We start from the raw sequence: 14,447 nt of genomic DNA on the forward strand, positions 1-14,447 counted from the left end.
GGTACCACTTCGATAGGAAGGTAGCAGCGCTCTGTGACGTCCTGCTGGCCACATGACCGTGGGAACATCGCCGGGTGCTGAAACTTTAGGGACAGGGCTGGCTGGAAAACCTGGAGCGGATTTTCCATTTAGTCTGCGCTGGGAAAGTGGGACCAATTGGAGTAGAAGCTGCAGTCTGTGATTTTTTACAGGCTGGGGTCTGGGCGTCTTTCCTTCTAAAGTTGAAGAGCAGTTGTAGGCAGGTGGGGAATGCAAGAGCAACTTGAAAGGCAGGTGAGGAATGCCGTAGCCAGAGCAGCTGCTTAGCTCTAAGGACACATTTGACTCAGGAACTGGGTGGGCTGGCTGGAAAACCTGGAGCGGATCTCCCATTTGGTCTTTTTTTTAAAATCCCATTTATATCCCGCCCTTCTCCGAAGACTCAGGGCGGCTTACAATTTAAAGCACAAATCAATGTGCTTAGCAATAGCCTTCATTCTATGTATATGCCTGCTTATTAGAGCTTTCACCCGCCCCCACAAGCAGCATTATTCCAAAGTCAGCTTATTGCTCCCAACAATCTGAGTCCTCATTTTACCTACCTCGGAAGGATGGGAGGCTGACTCAACCTTGAGCCTGGTGGGATGAGAACCTGCACTAATTGCAGGCAGCTGGTGTTACATAAGGCTCTGCGCAGGGAAAGCTTTAGAGTGAATTAGGAAAAGTGAAAAAGTGAATTAGGAAAATAGGAAACAGTTGCTGGAATTGGGTATGTGTAGTTTAATGAAGAGAAGGGTGAGGGGTGACATGATAGCAGTGATCCAATATCTCAGGGGCTGCCACAAAGAAGAGGGAGCCAAGCTATTCTCCAAAGCACCTGAAAGCAGGACAAGAAGCAATGGATGGAAACTAGTCAAGGAGAGAAGGAACCTAGAACTAAGGAGAAACCTCCTGACAGAACAATTAACCAGTGGAACAACCTGCCTCCAGAAGTGGTGAATGCTCCAACACTGGAGGTTTTTAAGAAGAGACTGGACAGCCATTTGTCTGAAATGGTATAGGGTTTCCTGCCTTAGCGGGGGGTTGGACTAGATGACCTCCAAGGTCCCTTCCAACTTATGATGATGATGATGATGATGATGATGATGATGATGATGATGTTTAATCCACTTGCACTGTTTTATGTTTACATGTTTGATGACAAACAGCCTTATGTTTATAAGTGACAGTTTCCCTACTAAGTACCTGCATGTCATAAGCATTTGAATTAAAATTACCATATTAAAATCAAATCTGATGTTTTTTAATTTTTATTTGGTGTGCGTTGGAAGAGGGGTAGTCTTATACGGCGAGTATAGCCCAAACCCTATAATTTAACAGGAAATGTAGGGGGTCGTTTTATACACCCAGTCGTCTTATACGTCGGAAAATACGTTACTTCCTAGAGTCAGCCTAGCGGAGTAAAATCCGCAGGGACTTCTTTTTTTCTTTTACCCAGTTCTATTAAATTCCTCTAGAAAAAACTTTCCATCAACTTGCTGCTGAAGATGCGGTAAAGTTTGTGCTCCAAAACCATCACAAACATTAACATTAATCCCAGAGACAGAGAGGAAACCAATCCATAATCTGCACGCAACACAACCGGGTCCTTTTGTGTTCCTAGCATCTGTTCAGCAGATTAAGGATTTGTACTATATAGGGCAAATGTTTGTGGCCAAAATGGGATAAAAGGAGAATGAATATTTTTTTATCCCGTGAATTAGACTGCATGGAAACAGAACACTATGCCCCTTTCCCAACGTACATGCATTTATTTCACTGTTAAGAATTATGTTTTTAATTTTGGAGATGGGGATCATCTCAACACCTCTGCTGATGATCCTGCCCCAGCTTATAAGACCCTCAACTGTTGTCCATAATTCTGTTTCAGATGCAGCTGAACACAAAGAGCCCACCCAATTTTTTTACCCAAAGTTTTTGCCTAGAAATTTCAGGTGGATAATTTCTCCCGATTTCTCCAAGAGAAAGAAAGAAACCCTCAAGGATTCCTCCTTAACAACCCTTGGCATCACTCTTTCAATAGCTCCGTAGAAAAGGTCTTGCAGGATGACTCACTTATTTATGGTATGCTTTCTTAAACCATCCCAGTCACAAGGACTCTGGAGACTATAAAATAAGCTGAGCGGGAAGAGAAATAGCACTGCTAACAAATAATTTTTAACATAATTAGCAATGGTTGTCCAAACAGCCCATTCATAGACTGAAGCCCACTGGAATTAGACATCAAGATTTTTTTTTGAATGAAAGAGAGTAGGCCAGCCCTATTTCTGGGGTTAATGTGTGGGAACTATTGCTCAAAAGTTCTGTATTCTTGACCCTGCACTATGTATTTCTTGAAGATGGTGGGCTGGATCTCAACCAGCTTTGTCAAGCTATTCTCCAAATCACCTGAAGAGAAGGATGAGGGGGGACATGATAGCAGTGTTCCAATATCTCAGGGACTTCCCCAAAGAAGAGGGAGTCAAGCTATTCTCCAAATCACCTGAAGAGAAGGATGAGGGGGGACATGATAGCAGTGTTCCAATATCTCAGGGACTTCCCCAAAGAAGAGGGAGTCAAGCTATTCTCCAAATCACCTGAAGAGAAGGATGAGGGGTGACATGATAGCAGTGTTCCAATATCTCAGGGACTTCCCCAAAGAAGAGGGAGTCAAGCTATTCTCCAAAGCACCTGAAGAGAAGGATGAGGGGGGACATGATAGCAGTGTTCCAATATCTCAGGGACTTCCTCAAAGAAGAGGGAGTCAAGCTATTCTCCAAAGCAAGCACCTGAAGGCAGGACAAGAAACAATGGATGGAAATTAACCAACCTAGAACTAAGGAGAAACTTCCTGACAGTTAGAACAACTAACCAGTGGAACAACCTGCCTCCAGAAGCTGTGAATGCTCCAACACTGGAAGTCTTTAAGAAGAGACTGGACAGCCATTTGTCTGAAATGGTATTTCCTGCCTGAGCAGGGGGTTGGATTAGATGACCTCCAAGGTCCCTTCCAACTTTATTGTTGTTGTTATATGACTGACTGGATAGGCAGAATCATAGGGAAAGCTAAGGTGTTTCCTGATCCAACTGGGCAATGCTGAATAGAGCTTCATAGGTAATGCCCAGATTAGTCTCAATGCTGAGTTTCATTCTCTTTCCTTGAAAACCAAGAATGAAGATAGGAGGAAGGCCACACTGAGCACTTTGGCCATTTCCATATTCTGGAGATCAGCCAAGCAGAGACAGGGATGTTTGCCAGATTCTCGGGAAAATCCCACGTGACTTCTGGAAAGCTGGATCCATCAGACACCTAAAGTGGTCTGTTCTAGTGGCTACAATCCAGCGTGACCACAAATTGACCTACAGTTCCACTACTTCTTGGGAATCTCTCTCTTACACTCTATAAGTGATACAATTTAACATAGGAAAACAAGGAAGATGGAGAGGTGACTGTACAATGAAACGGCTAACGCCTATTTTTGGGTCATCAACTACAAGAATCTCATCCAGGAGAATTTTTCCAACTTCTCTTGCCTAAAATGATGGGAGACTGCTGTCCCTCTGCCTCCTGCTGGCCTGGCTTGGAAGACCTGAATCCAACAGGAGAAAGAGTATTTATTTATTTCGTACAATCATAGGGCTGGAACAGTTTTTTTTTGGGGGGTGGTCTTCTGTATAGTCCAACCCAGTGCCCAAAATAGGGGTCCTTATTATACCATCCTGGACACATGACTGTCCAGTCCAGGGGTAGGCAAACCTTGGCTCTTTTATGACTCGTGGACTTCGACTCCCAGAATTCCTGAGCCAGCATGGCTCAGCTTGGAAACCTCTCCCTTTTCCCTCAGCATGGCTGGCTCAGGAATTCTGGGAGTTGAAGTCCATGAGTCATAAAGCAGCCTAGGCCTAGGCCAGGGGTAGGCAACCTTGGCTCTTTTAGGACTCGTGGACTTCAACTCCCAGAATTCCTGAGCCAGCTGGTTCAGGAATTCTGGGAGCTGAAGTCCACGAGTCCTAAAAGAGCCAAGGTTGCCTACCCCTGGTCCAGTCTTTTCTTGAAAATCTCCAATGATGTAGCACCCAGAACTCTGGGAGACAAGCTGTTCCACTTATTGTTTTCACTGTCAAGCATTTCCTCCATATTTCCATGCTCGATCTCCCTTTGACAAGCTTCCCCCGATTGCTTCTTGTCCTGCTTTCAAGTACTATGGAGAATAAATTTTCCCCTTCCTCCCTGTGACAGGCCCTCAAGTACCAGAAAACTGCTATCATATCTCCCCCTAAGTCTTCTTTTCGTTAGGCTAAACATGCCTAGTTCTGTTAGCTATTCAGATGCCTTAATGTCTAGGAAAAAATAATTTACTAAATCTGGAGTGGGAAAGGTGCTGGGCTTACCACAGCCTTACAAAGACCTATGAATGTTACTTTGCCTGTTGCACATACATTTTTATAGGGGTCTGCTTAAGATGCCGAGAGGGAGGTTGATTCCCATGCTTAATCTTTGCAGAATCCAGGGGAAAATCCTTTTAAAGAAATAAAACTGACCCACCCAGTGGAAGGAATAGCTCTGGAATTATTAAAAATAGGAGGGAGGGGGGGGGGAAAGATATAGACAGGGTTCACAATCCGAAAGGATCTGCATTTCACCAAAGCACTCTAGGTGGCTTTTTTTGGCTGCAGACCACAGGCCTTCCTTGAAAATGTTAATTCTGAATCAGCCTCCAGGAAGAACAGAAATGAAGTTAAATGGTGTGCATTTTTTAAAGATGGCAGCCGCTGCGCCTGTTGGGAGGGATGGCAGTCTCTTTGAAACGCCGAGCTATCAAAGTCTCCTTCTTTATTTCCTCCTCCTTCCCAGCTGACACAAAATTTCAAAGAACTTTCCCTCCCCACAGATGTGCAGAGATTAGTAGAGAAAGGCTTTAATTAAAATGTTGCACAGAACAGATTTTTCCACACCGGGAAAAAAAAAAGCAAAAGTTAACTTAGCCCCTGATGGTTTTCAGAAGTGTCAGATAAAAATGTTCAAACTCAACCCAGGCAGCCAATTCCAGAAAGCAAGGATATTAGCTCACCTCCTGCAAGCTGGCATCAGCCCAGTCTGCTGAAAGCTATGGAATTAACACTCCCGGTGCACCTAGAAAAGGCCGTCTGGAAAAACCTTTCGAGTAAATATTGGGAAACATAGAGGGAAGAGGCATAAAACAATCCAATGAAGTTGGAATAGGTTGGCAGATTGACCAAAAAATGGGGAAACTACAGAAAACTGAGTAATACCAAAATGGGATATCACGGAACAAGAGACTACTTGATTGGCATAGCCAACAGGGCAGTAGATCCCATGCATCTGTGTTTGTGGGGTGCTGTCTGAGCTTGGCTGTTTTCTTGCAGACATTCCATTACCCAATTAGGTAACATCATCAGTGTGGAAGGGAGTGAGGTTTGGTCTCTGCTTAGATGCAAGGGACGTGGTGGCTCAGTGGGTTAGGACGCTGAGCTTGTCGATCAGAAGGTCGGCAGTTTGGCAGGTCGAATCCCAAGTGCCGTGAGTGAGCACCTGTTATGCGTCCCAGCTTCTGCCAACCTAGCAGTTCAAAAGCACGTAAAAATGCAAGTAGAAAAATAGGGACCATTATGGTGGGAAGGTTCCGTGTGCCTTTGGCGTCTAGTCATGCCGGCCACATGACCACGGAGACGTCCTCAAACAAGTGCCGGCTCTTCGGCTTTGAAACTGAGATGAGCACCGCCCCCTAGAGTTGGAAACGACTAGCACACATGTGCAGGGGAACCTTTACCTTTACCTATATGCAAGTAGCTTGCTCTGTGTTGGGGGTTGAGCGGTTGCTTGACTAAGCTGTTGTTCACCGAACCCACAAGATCACTTCTACCAACAGAAAGCAAACCCCCACTCCTTTCTAGCACTGATCATGTTACCTAGTTGGGTAATGAAATGTCTGTACGAACACAAACCAGCCCCCCCAGTTCAACCCAGAACTATGAATATTCTCTATAAATATTCTCTTCTATCAGTTCAGTGTTCTTGAAATAATAAAAAAAAACCTTTCTTCTGGAATTGTTTTCATTCCTCCCGAGAGACCAAGCAACAGGGGCCAGTCTGGCCTTGGGCTCTCCATCTGGTGCCACAAAGCCACCTTCTTGAGCATGTCTAATATCTTGCATTTTGCAAACTTCCCCCCTGTGGTAGAAGAGATCCTTTTATGCTCAACTTCTTTTCAGGTAAGATTCTGGGAAAGACAGAGCTGGAGACAACTTTGTGCCTTGTGAGAAGCCGAAAGAGATTCATTTACCTTGGCAACCGTTTTCACTTGGCTGGTTTTCTAAACCCTGGGCAGACCATTGAGGGATTAATTTTTCCCCCTGTCCCTGGAGATCTCCACTTCGTCCCCTTGTTTTTTCCTTCTTCTGTCCCAGTGAAGCTGCTTTCCTTCAGCAGCAGAGAGGTAGGAACAGGCTTGGAAGCTTCAGATCTTCATGGATCTACAGGAAAGAGCAGAGAATTCAGTTGGATTCAAAAATTGTTATCACATATCTATCTATCTATCTATCTATCTATCTATCTATCTATCTATCTATCTATCTATCTATCTCTATAGTTGAGGGACGCGGTGGCTCAGTGGGGTAGGATGCTGAGCTTGTCGATCAGAAGATCGGCAGTTTGGCGGGTCGAATCCCGAGTGCCGTGTAGCAGAGTGAGCGCCTGTTACTCGTCCCAGCTTCTGCCAACCTAGCAGTTCGAAAGCACGTAAAAATGCAAGTAGAAAAATAGGAACCACTACAGTGGGAAGTTAACAGCGTTCCGTGCTAGTCATGCCGGCCACATGACCACGGAGACGTCCTCGGACAAGCGCTGGCTCTTCGGCTTTGAAACGGAGATGAGCACTGGCCCCTAGAGTCGGAAACGACTAGCACGCATGTGCGGGGGAACCTTTACCTTTTACCTTTATCTATAGTTACATCACCCATCCAGCACTATTTACCTGAAGGAAAGATTAGTTTGGATTTTTTTTAAAAAAAAAATTCATATGGGAAGGCTATCTTAGATTTGCAGAGAATATAATAATGGAAACCAACATGCCTTTCCCCCCCCCCTCTAACTTTCCTTTTTTTTGGTGGGGGAGAGAATTGTCCTCTAAATTCAAGATCTTCTGCTAATTGTGTTGTGGCAGGAGATGACCAGACTGAGCCTGAGGGAGAAGTCAAACAAGTGATAAGTCATGGGTCCACTTGCAAGAGACCTACGTCCAGCCCATTGAATGCCTTTCTTATCTCCCATTAATTTCCCTTGGTGGTTAATTGGTCGGATTCTTGTAGACAGCTTAAGTTTCCAATAAATTTTTATATTCATTTGAACTGCCTGAATCTCCTAATTTCTCCAATCGTTTGACAAGTTGTGTTCCTAATAACAACAACAACAAGAACAACAAAGTAGCAACAATGGTGCATTGGAAGATCTGCAAGAAATATCATTTGCCTGTAAGCAAGAATTGGTGGGATCATAAAATAGAGAAAGTCATAGAAAATGATAAAGTTAAACTGCTCTGGGACTTAAGAATTCAAACAGATAAGCACCTGCAACATAACACCCCAGACTTAACAACTGTCGATAAGAAAGACACACAAAAAAGTCTGGATAGTGCTGGTGGCAGTGCCTGGAGACAGCAGAATAGACACGCCAGAACTGGAGAAGATAACAAAATACAAAGACCTACAAATAGAAACAGAAAGACTATGGCAAAGGCAAGCAAAGGTAGTTCCAATAGTAATAGGCGCCTTGGGTGCAATCCGAAAACAACTGGAGCCCCACTTGAACACCACTGGCATTGACAAATTCGCCATTAGTCAATTGCAAAAGGCGGCCTTACTAGGAACTGCTTCCATCCTGCGACGAGATCTGTAATACCATCAAACTTCCACATCTGTCTATCCCAGGTCCTTGGTAAGGACTCGATAGGTAGACAAAAATGCCAAATCTAGTCTGAACATTTGGCTGACTGTGTGATTAATAATAATAATAATAATAATAATAATAATAATAATAATAATAATAATAATAATAATTTGATACCATCTTTCTGCTTGAAGCCACCTGAATTATTTTGAACTGTTCATGAGGACCCAGATTGTTGGGGGAATTAAGCTGATTTTGTAATAATGCCGCTTGGGTGTGTGTGTGAAAGCCCTAATAAGCAGGCATATACATAGAATGAAGGCTACTGCTAAGCTTGTAAGCCACCCTGAGTCTTCGGAGAAGGGCGGGATATAAATGGAATTAAAATAAATAAATAAAAATAAAATAAATAAATTCTCTTTCAATCTACCCCTCCTCATAGAGTGGTTGTTATGGGGAAAAAAGAAGGAAGCACAATCTACACTGCCCCTCCCCCCAAAAAATTCATAAAAAACAAAAAATGGGATGCTGATAAGCAAGGAAAGAAAGAAAATATTCATATATTTTTATATTTATATTTTACATTTTTGTTAAGTCTTTATGAAGTTTGTTTCAAAATCTATAAGAAAGACGGACTGAGATTGCCAAGGGAGTTGAAGATTGCATAATGCTTCTGTTGATCAATTTCTTAACATTCAGTAGTTCCACCACTACTCACTACGAGTATGTTTATGCTACTTCAGTCCAAAAAGGGAAACTGAGGGGCTTAAGATTCCTGTAATTGTCATCAACCATGATGTGGAGTGAATGAAACTGTGCAGAGCTCATGGGAGTTACCCACATGAGGCCTTCTGGAATCCAGGAGGGCTATGGGATGCCTGATGAGTTTGGGCCTCTCTCTCTCCTTCTCTCTCTCACCAAACTAGCTAACATTATCAGTGCTAGTTCGCTCTCAATTTATATTTTAGTGGACAGCCCTATCGGTGGGAGTGTTCTGCGTGGTTCTTTGAGAGGATCTCTCCTTTCAACCCTTAACTACAAATATTCTTCTTGCTAGTCCCAGCAAGAAACAGCTGAGGTTCTGATCTGGACCACGTTGATCAAAGAAAGGACTTTGGTCCTTCTTCTTCTTTTTTTAATTCCATTTATATCCCGCCCTTCTCCGAAGACTCAGGGCGGCTTACAAGCTTAGCAGTAGCCTTCATTCTATGTATATGCCTGCTTATTAGGGCTTTCACACACACCCCAAGCGGCATTTTTACAAAGTCAGCTTAATTGCCCCCAACAATCTGGGTCCTCATTTTACCTACCTCGGAAGGAGGGAAGGCTGAGTCAACCTTGAGCCTGGTGGGACTTGAACCTGCACTAATTGCAGGCAGCTGGTGTTACCTAAGGAGGCATTAGCCCACTGCTCCACCAAGGCCCTTCTGAATGGCTTCAGTGGCTCTATTAAAGCCCGCTGAAGATTTCTTACTACTGACAGGTCAAGCAGACAACTTCTCCTGTCCCGTATACAGAAGCTAAGCTGCATCTAATTTCAACACTGGTATGAAGAGAGTATCTTGAAATGCACCTGGCGGGACAAAGGAGCTCAAGGAAGACTATGTAGAAAACATATGACTGTTCTCCATTCTGTTTTTCCTGGCATCTGCTGCTGGGCGGTTCCTACATACCTAATGGTAGGGCCCAGCTTGACCCAGAGTGCCCCTATTGTGGTGCACCTGGCTTGTGTAACAATTGGGCAGGACCTCAGTCCCAACTGACACTTCACAGCCTTGGTTTTGAAAACACAAGCCAAGATGCCTTTTACCTTAACCTCTTGGACACAGCAGACAGCTTGAAATCATATGGCCCCCAAGCAAACTTGCAATTTTTCCAGAATTACTCCTTCTGCTAATGAGGCCTTTGCTTCTCCTATCTTCGCTGGATGCCAAGAAAGTTCTTCCAAATTTCTCCCAATGGCTTTATTTTTTTTTATTTTTTTTTAAAAAAGCTTTCTTTATTGCTGAAAGCAGTGGAAGGTGCGTTATTGCTGATGCTGTTGTTTCTCTGGCTGCCCGCCTGAAAACGTTCCTTCCTGTGGCCTTCTACGAGGTGAAATGAAAGTACAAAAAAGCTATAGAAACCTATTCTCCAAAGCACCAGAAGGCAAGACAAGAAACAATAGGTGGAAAAATAAACAAGGAGAGAAGCAGCCTGGAACCAAGGAGAAATCTCCTAACGGTGAGAACAATTAACCAGTGGAACCGCTTGCCTCCAGAAGTTGTGGGTGCTCCAGCACTGGAGGTTTTTAAGAAGAGATTAGACAGTTATTTTTCTGGAATGGCACTGGGTCTTCTGCTTGAGCAGGAGGTTGGTCTAGAAGACCTCCAAGGTCCCTTCCAGCTCTGTTATTCTGTTATAGAGCTTCACTAACTGCTGGAGAGGGAATCGTATGATGCGAAGAAAGACTTGTTTGCCCGCATCCTTGTCCCACACCCCATTCCGAAATAAAGAACGCGACACTGCAGCCTTAAGATTTTCTCTTTTGAAAGTGTTTCCAAAGCATAGTCTCTTTCATCAAATTCAATCCAATTGGGAAGGGGGGGGGAACTCTCAAAAGATACAGGAATATTCTTCTGCACAACACCGGTATTAAATATACTATTCTCCCTAGTCCCTTGTCAATTTGGTATAATAATAACAACAACAACAACAACAACAATAAAGGTTCCAGGATAAAATAAAATACCCATACAGGCTATTTTTCTCTGCTGCCTTGATCTTTTTCCCTTTTGTCCTGTCTTAAGCTCCTCATCTTCTCAAATTCTCGGTCCTCCAGAGGGCTGCCTGCATCAAAAGGCAATTTTAAATCCTCTTTTGGTGAAAGATGGACCCTGGCTTTATCGGCTGCTGGAATGTTTAAGCCTTGTTGAGAAGAGGAACATCCTGGCACGAGGTCTTTTGCCAAGGATGGATATCTGTTTGGCAACTGGAAAGGATAGGGCGACGCCACTCGCCAAGTTGGTTCGAGCCGCAGCTGCCAACTTCTTTTGGCACACTAAAGGGGCATGGATATGAAGGCAGATGTAAGGACGGGGAATTCTGCCGTTGCCCAGGCCCATCAGTTAATCAGCTCCTTTGCAGCATATTTTGTCAAAAGAACAGAAAAAAAAATAACAGCATGAAAGCCTACCACTTTCTTTTTGCATTATTCGAGTGGGTGAAGGGTGTGTAGTAACGCACATCATCCACGGGAGCTTTTGCTTACAACACTTTATTTACATTAAGATAATAAGTGATAATAAGTGATAAAGATAATAACATTAAGATAATAAGTGATAAAGTGATAATAAGATAATAAGTGAATAAGATAATAAGTGATAATAAGTGATAAAGATAATAACTGAGCGGTGGCTCAGTGGGTTAGGACGCTGAGCTTGTCAATCAAAAGGTCGGCAGTTTGGCGGGTCGAATCCCGAGAGCCGCGTAACAGAGTGAGCGCCTGTTACTTGTCCCAGCTTCTGCCAACCTAGCAGTTCGAAAGCATGTAAAAATGCAAGTAGAAAAATAGGGACCACTATGGTGGGAAGGTAACAGCGTTCCGTGCGCCTTTGGCGTCTAGTCATGCTGGCCACATGACCACGGAGACGTCCTCGGACAAGTGCTGGCTCTTCTGCTTTGAAACAGAGATGAGCACCGGCCCCTAGAGACGGAAACGACTAGCACGCATGTGCGGGGGAACCTTTACCTTTACCTTTTAATAAGTGTTAGGAATTGTTGTGCAGAGGTCTCCTGGTGCTACCAAAGAGTTGCACAGACAAGGAAGGGTACTGAGAGCAGTAAGAGTCACACAGTAACCACAAGAGTACACTGAGTTGTAAAAGCAAAAAGGATTTTACTTTGAGGTGGTGTAAGAACAAAAATGCACGGTCAAAAATAAACAGTCCAGGTCATACACAATAGCAACAGTCCAAGGAGTAATCCAAAATACAAAGTCGTCTTACCGGTCCAGAGGTCAATACACAGTTCAGGTTTATCACAGTAGTAAACCAACAGTACAGCAAAACAGTAATAGTAGAGAGAGCAGTGAATTCAGAGAGAGAGAGAAGCTACGTTCCTAGCTTCCTCTTATGGCCATGAGAACACTTACACACCCATTGGCCAATTAACCTCTTAAAGTCACAACATCATGGTTAATATATTTTCAACCCAACATTGTAGGCTATCACCATATGCCTAACATTAATAGTTGTCAATAAGAAAGACAAAAAAAAAGTCTGGTTAGTGGAGGTGGCAGTGCCTGGAGACAGCAGAATAGACGAAAAAGAACTGGAGAAGATAACAAAATACAAAGAGCTACAAATAGAAATAGAAAGACTGTGGCAAAGGCAAGCTAGGGTGGTACCAATAGTAATAGGCGCCTTGGGTGCAATCCCGAAACAATTGGAGCACCACTTGAACACCATCGGCATTGACAAATTTGCCATTAGTCAATTGCAAGAGGCGGCCTTACTAGGAGCTGCTTCCATCCTGCAACGAGATCTGTAATACCATCAATCATCCACATCTGCCTATCCCAGGTCCTTGGTAAGGACTCGATAGGTAGACAAAAATGCCAAATCCAGTCTGAACATCTGGCTAACTGTGCGAATAATAATAATAATAATAATTAATAATTAATAATAATAATAATAATAATAATAACAACAACAACAACAACAACAAAAACAAGCACTACAACCTAATGCCATGAAAGCGAAGATACAAAAATCTACTGACAATCCAAATTGCCGACTTTGCAACAACAAAGTTGAAACTGTTTCACATTTAATATGTGAGTGCAGCAAAATCGCACAAACTGATTACAAAGCTAGACATGACCGAGTTGCTAAACGAATCCACTGGGCATTGTGTAAAAATACGTCTTGCCTGTGTCCGGAAAGTTGTGGGAACATTTTAAGGAGATACCTGGTTGATACCTAGGATGCTGGAAGTTGGAAGGGACCTTGGAGGTCATCTAGTCCAACCCCCTTGCTCAGGCAGGAAACCCTATACCCTATACCCAGTGCTTTTTTTGTAAAAAAAAAAAGGTGCCGGAACTCACACATGTCATACAACCCGCCTTGCCTACCCTACAAGGTTCCATCCAAAAAAGGTGCCGGAACTCCGGTCTGAGCATTCTATGAGAAAAAAAGCCCTGCCTATACCATTTCAGACAAATGGTCATGTGATCCCCTTTTGCGATCTTCTGACAAGCAAAGTCAATGGGGAAGTCAGCTTCACTTAACAACCGGGTCACTAATTCAACAACTGCACTTAACCAACGTGGCAAGGAAAAGTCAGGAAATGGGTCAAAACTCACTTAACAAATTTCTCACTTAGAAGCATAAATTTTGCACTCAGTTATGATCATAAGTCAAGAACTGCCTGTACAGTATGTTCAAATTCTTACCTTTCCACAACCTTCTGAGACAAAAAATCTCTCTCTCTCTTTATATATATATATGTGTGTGTGTGTGTATATATATTGCTCAAAAAATTAAGTGAATATTTAAACAACACAATGTACTGTATTTAATAGTAGGATATCTTATTTTCTGTTCAATGGCCTTTGAGATAAGGCTGAAAACAGGAAATAAAGATTTGCCCCATGTTTGGGGCCTAGCAAGGTAATCTAAGAGTTAACATATGAGACACACATATATCTATATCTATATCTATATCAATATCTATATATCCATCTATTGATAATAACAGGGGAAAAAATGTGTGCATTTAGCAAACGAGCACCCCTTGAGCTTATGATTTCCCATCACCCATAAAGACACCTTCATTGCCTTATATAATAAGGAACTATTACGGTAGGGGGGAAAAACATTTATCCAAGAAGTATTTCACACCAAGAAATGAGTTTTCCCTCATTCGGGGAAGAAAGCAGAGGAGGAGGAGGAGAGGAAGAGAAAAAAGCCTTAAGATGATGGTTTTAAATTCTTCCACCGTCTGTAAAATTGACAATCCGGAATTTCACCTCTACTTACAGGGGATGTTGAGGAAGGGTCTCAGACCCCGTGAGGTTGCCTTTCTACTTAAGATTCTTCACGTCGCTGCTGCGTTCTCCCCTCTGGCAGTCCAAGTTTACACCCAGCAGTACATTTTTTTCCCAACTGCACATCGAACGGAGTGGCAACGTTTGAAGCCGAAGTGAGTGACAAACGGAACAACTTTTGTGGCTTGTGTTGGTGAGACCCCACCCTCCCGGGCTAGATGCCATTTAACCCGATCAGGAAAGCAGAGGAAACCACGTCTGCACAGTTCAGATTACAGAGGGATAGTTAGTTGGAAGCTTGAGATGCCGACTTCCTCCGAGGGCCAAAGGACAGGTGACGCAGGAAGGAACGAGGCAATGAAGCAATGCGTTTATTTTTATTTTAGCAAAGAAAGGAAAGAAAAGCTCTAATTCCAAAGCAGAAGGGGTGGATTAACTCTTTTGGCCTTTTTTGCAGAATCAAAATCAGCCCTGTTCAAATATTAGGATAAAAAC

General features: G+C 43.2%; 1 protein-coding gene across 8 annotated transcripts in view; it reads right to left on the reverse strand.

Annotated features, from left to right (window-relative positions):
• ST3GAL1 (ST3 beta-galactoside alpha-2,3-sialyltransferase 1) overlaps positions 1 to 14,447 on the reverse strand; it is a 134,503-nt gene that overhangs the window by 64,087 nt on the left and 55,969 nt on the right. For 6 of the 8 annotated variants that reach the window (XR_014492173.1, XR_014492174.1, XR_014492175.1 and 3 more), the window contains exons 1-2: positions 13,945 to 14,092; positions 6,324 to 6,513 (exon numbers count right to left, since the gene is read on the reverse strand). The gene's annotated coding sequence lies outside the window, so the exon portion shown is untranslated. Of the gene's footprint in view, positions 1 to 6,323; positions 6,514 to 13,934; positions 14,093 to 14,447 lie in introns of those variants that run through there. The other 2 variants (XM_083360105.1, XM_083360104.1) reach the window with 2 other exon arrangements.

Source organism: Vipera ursinii (genome assembly GCF_947247035.1).
Source record: "Vipera ursinii genome assembly, chromosome: 3".
In the NCBI taxonomy this organism is placed as follows: domain Eukaryota; kingdom Metazoa; phylum Chordata; class Lepidosauria; order Squamata; family Viperidae; genus Vipera; species Vipera ursinii.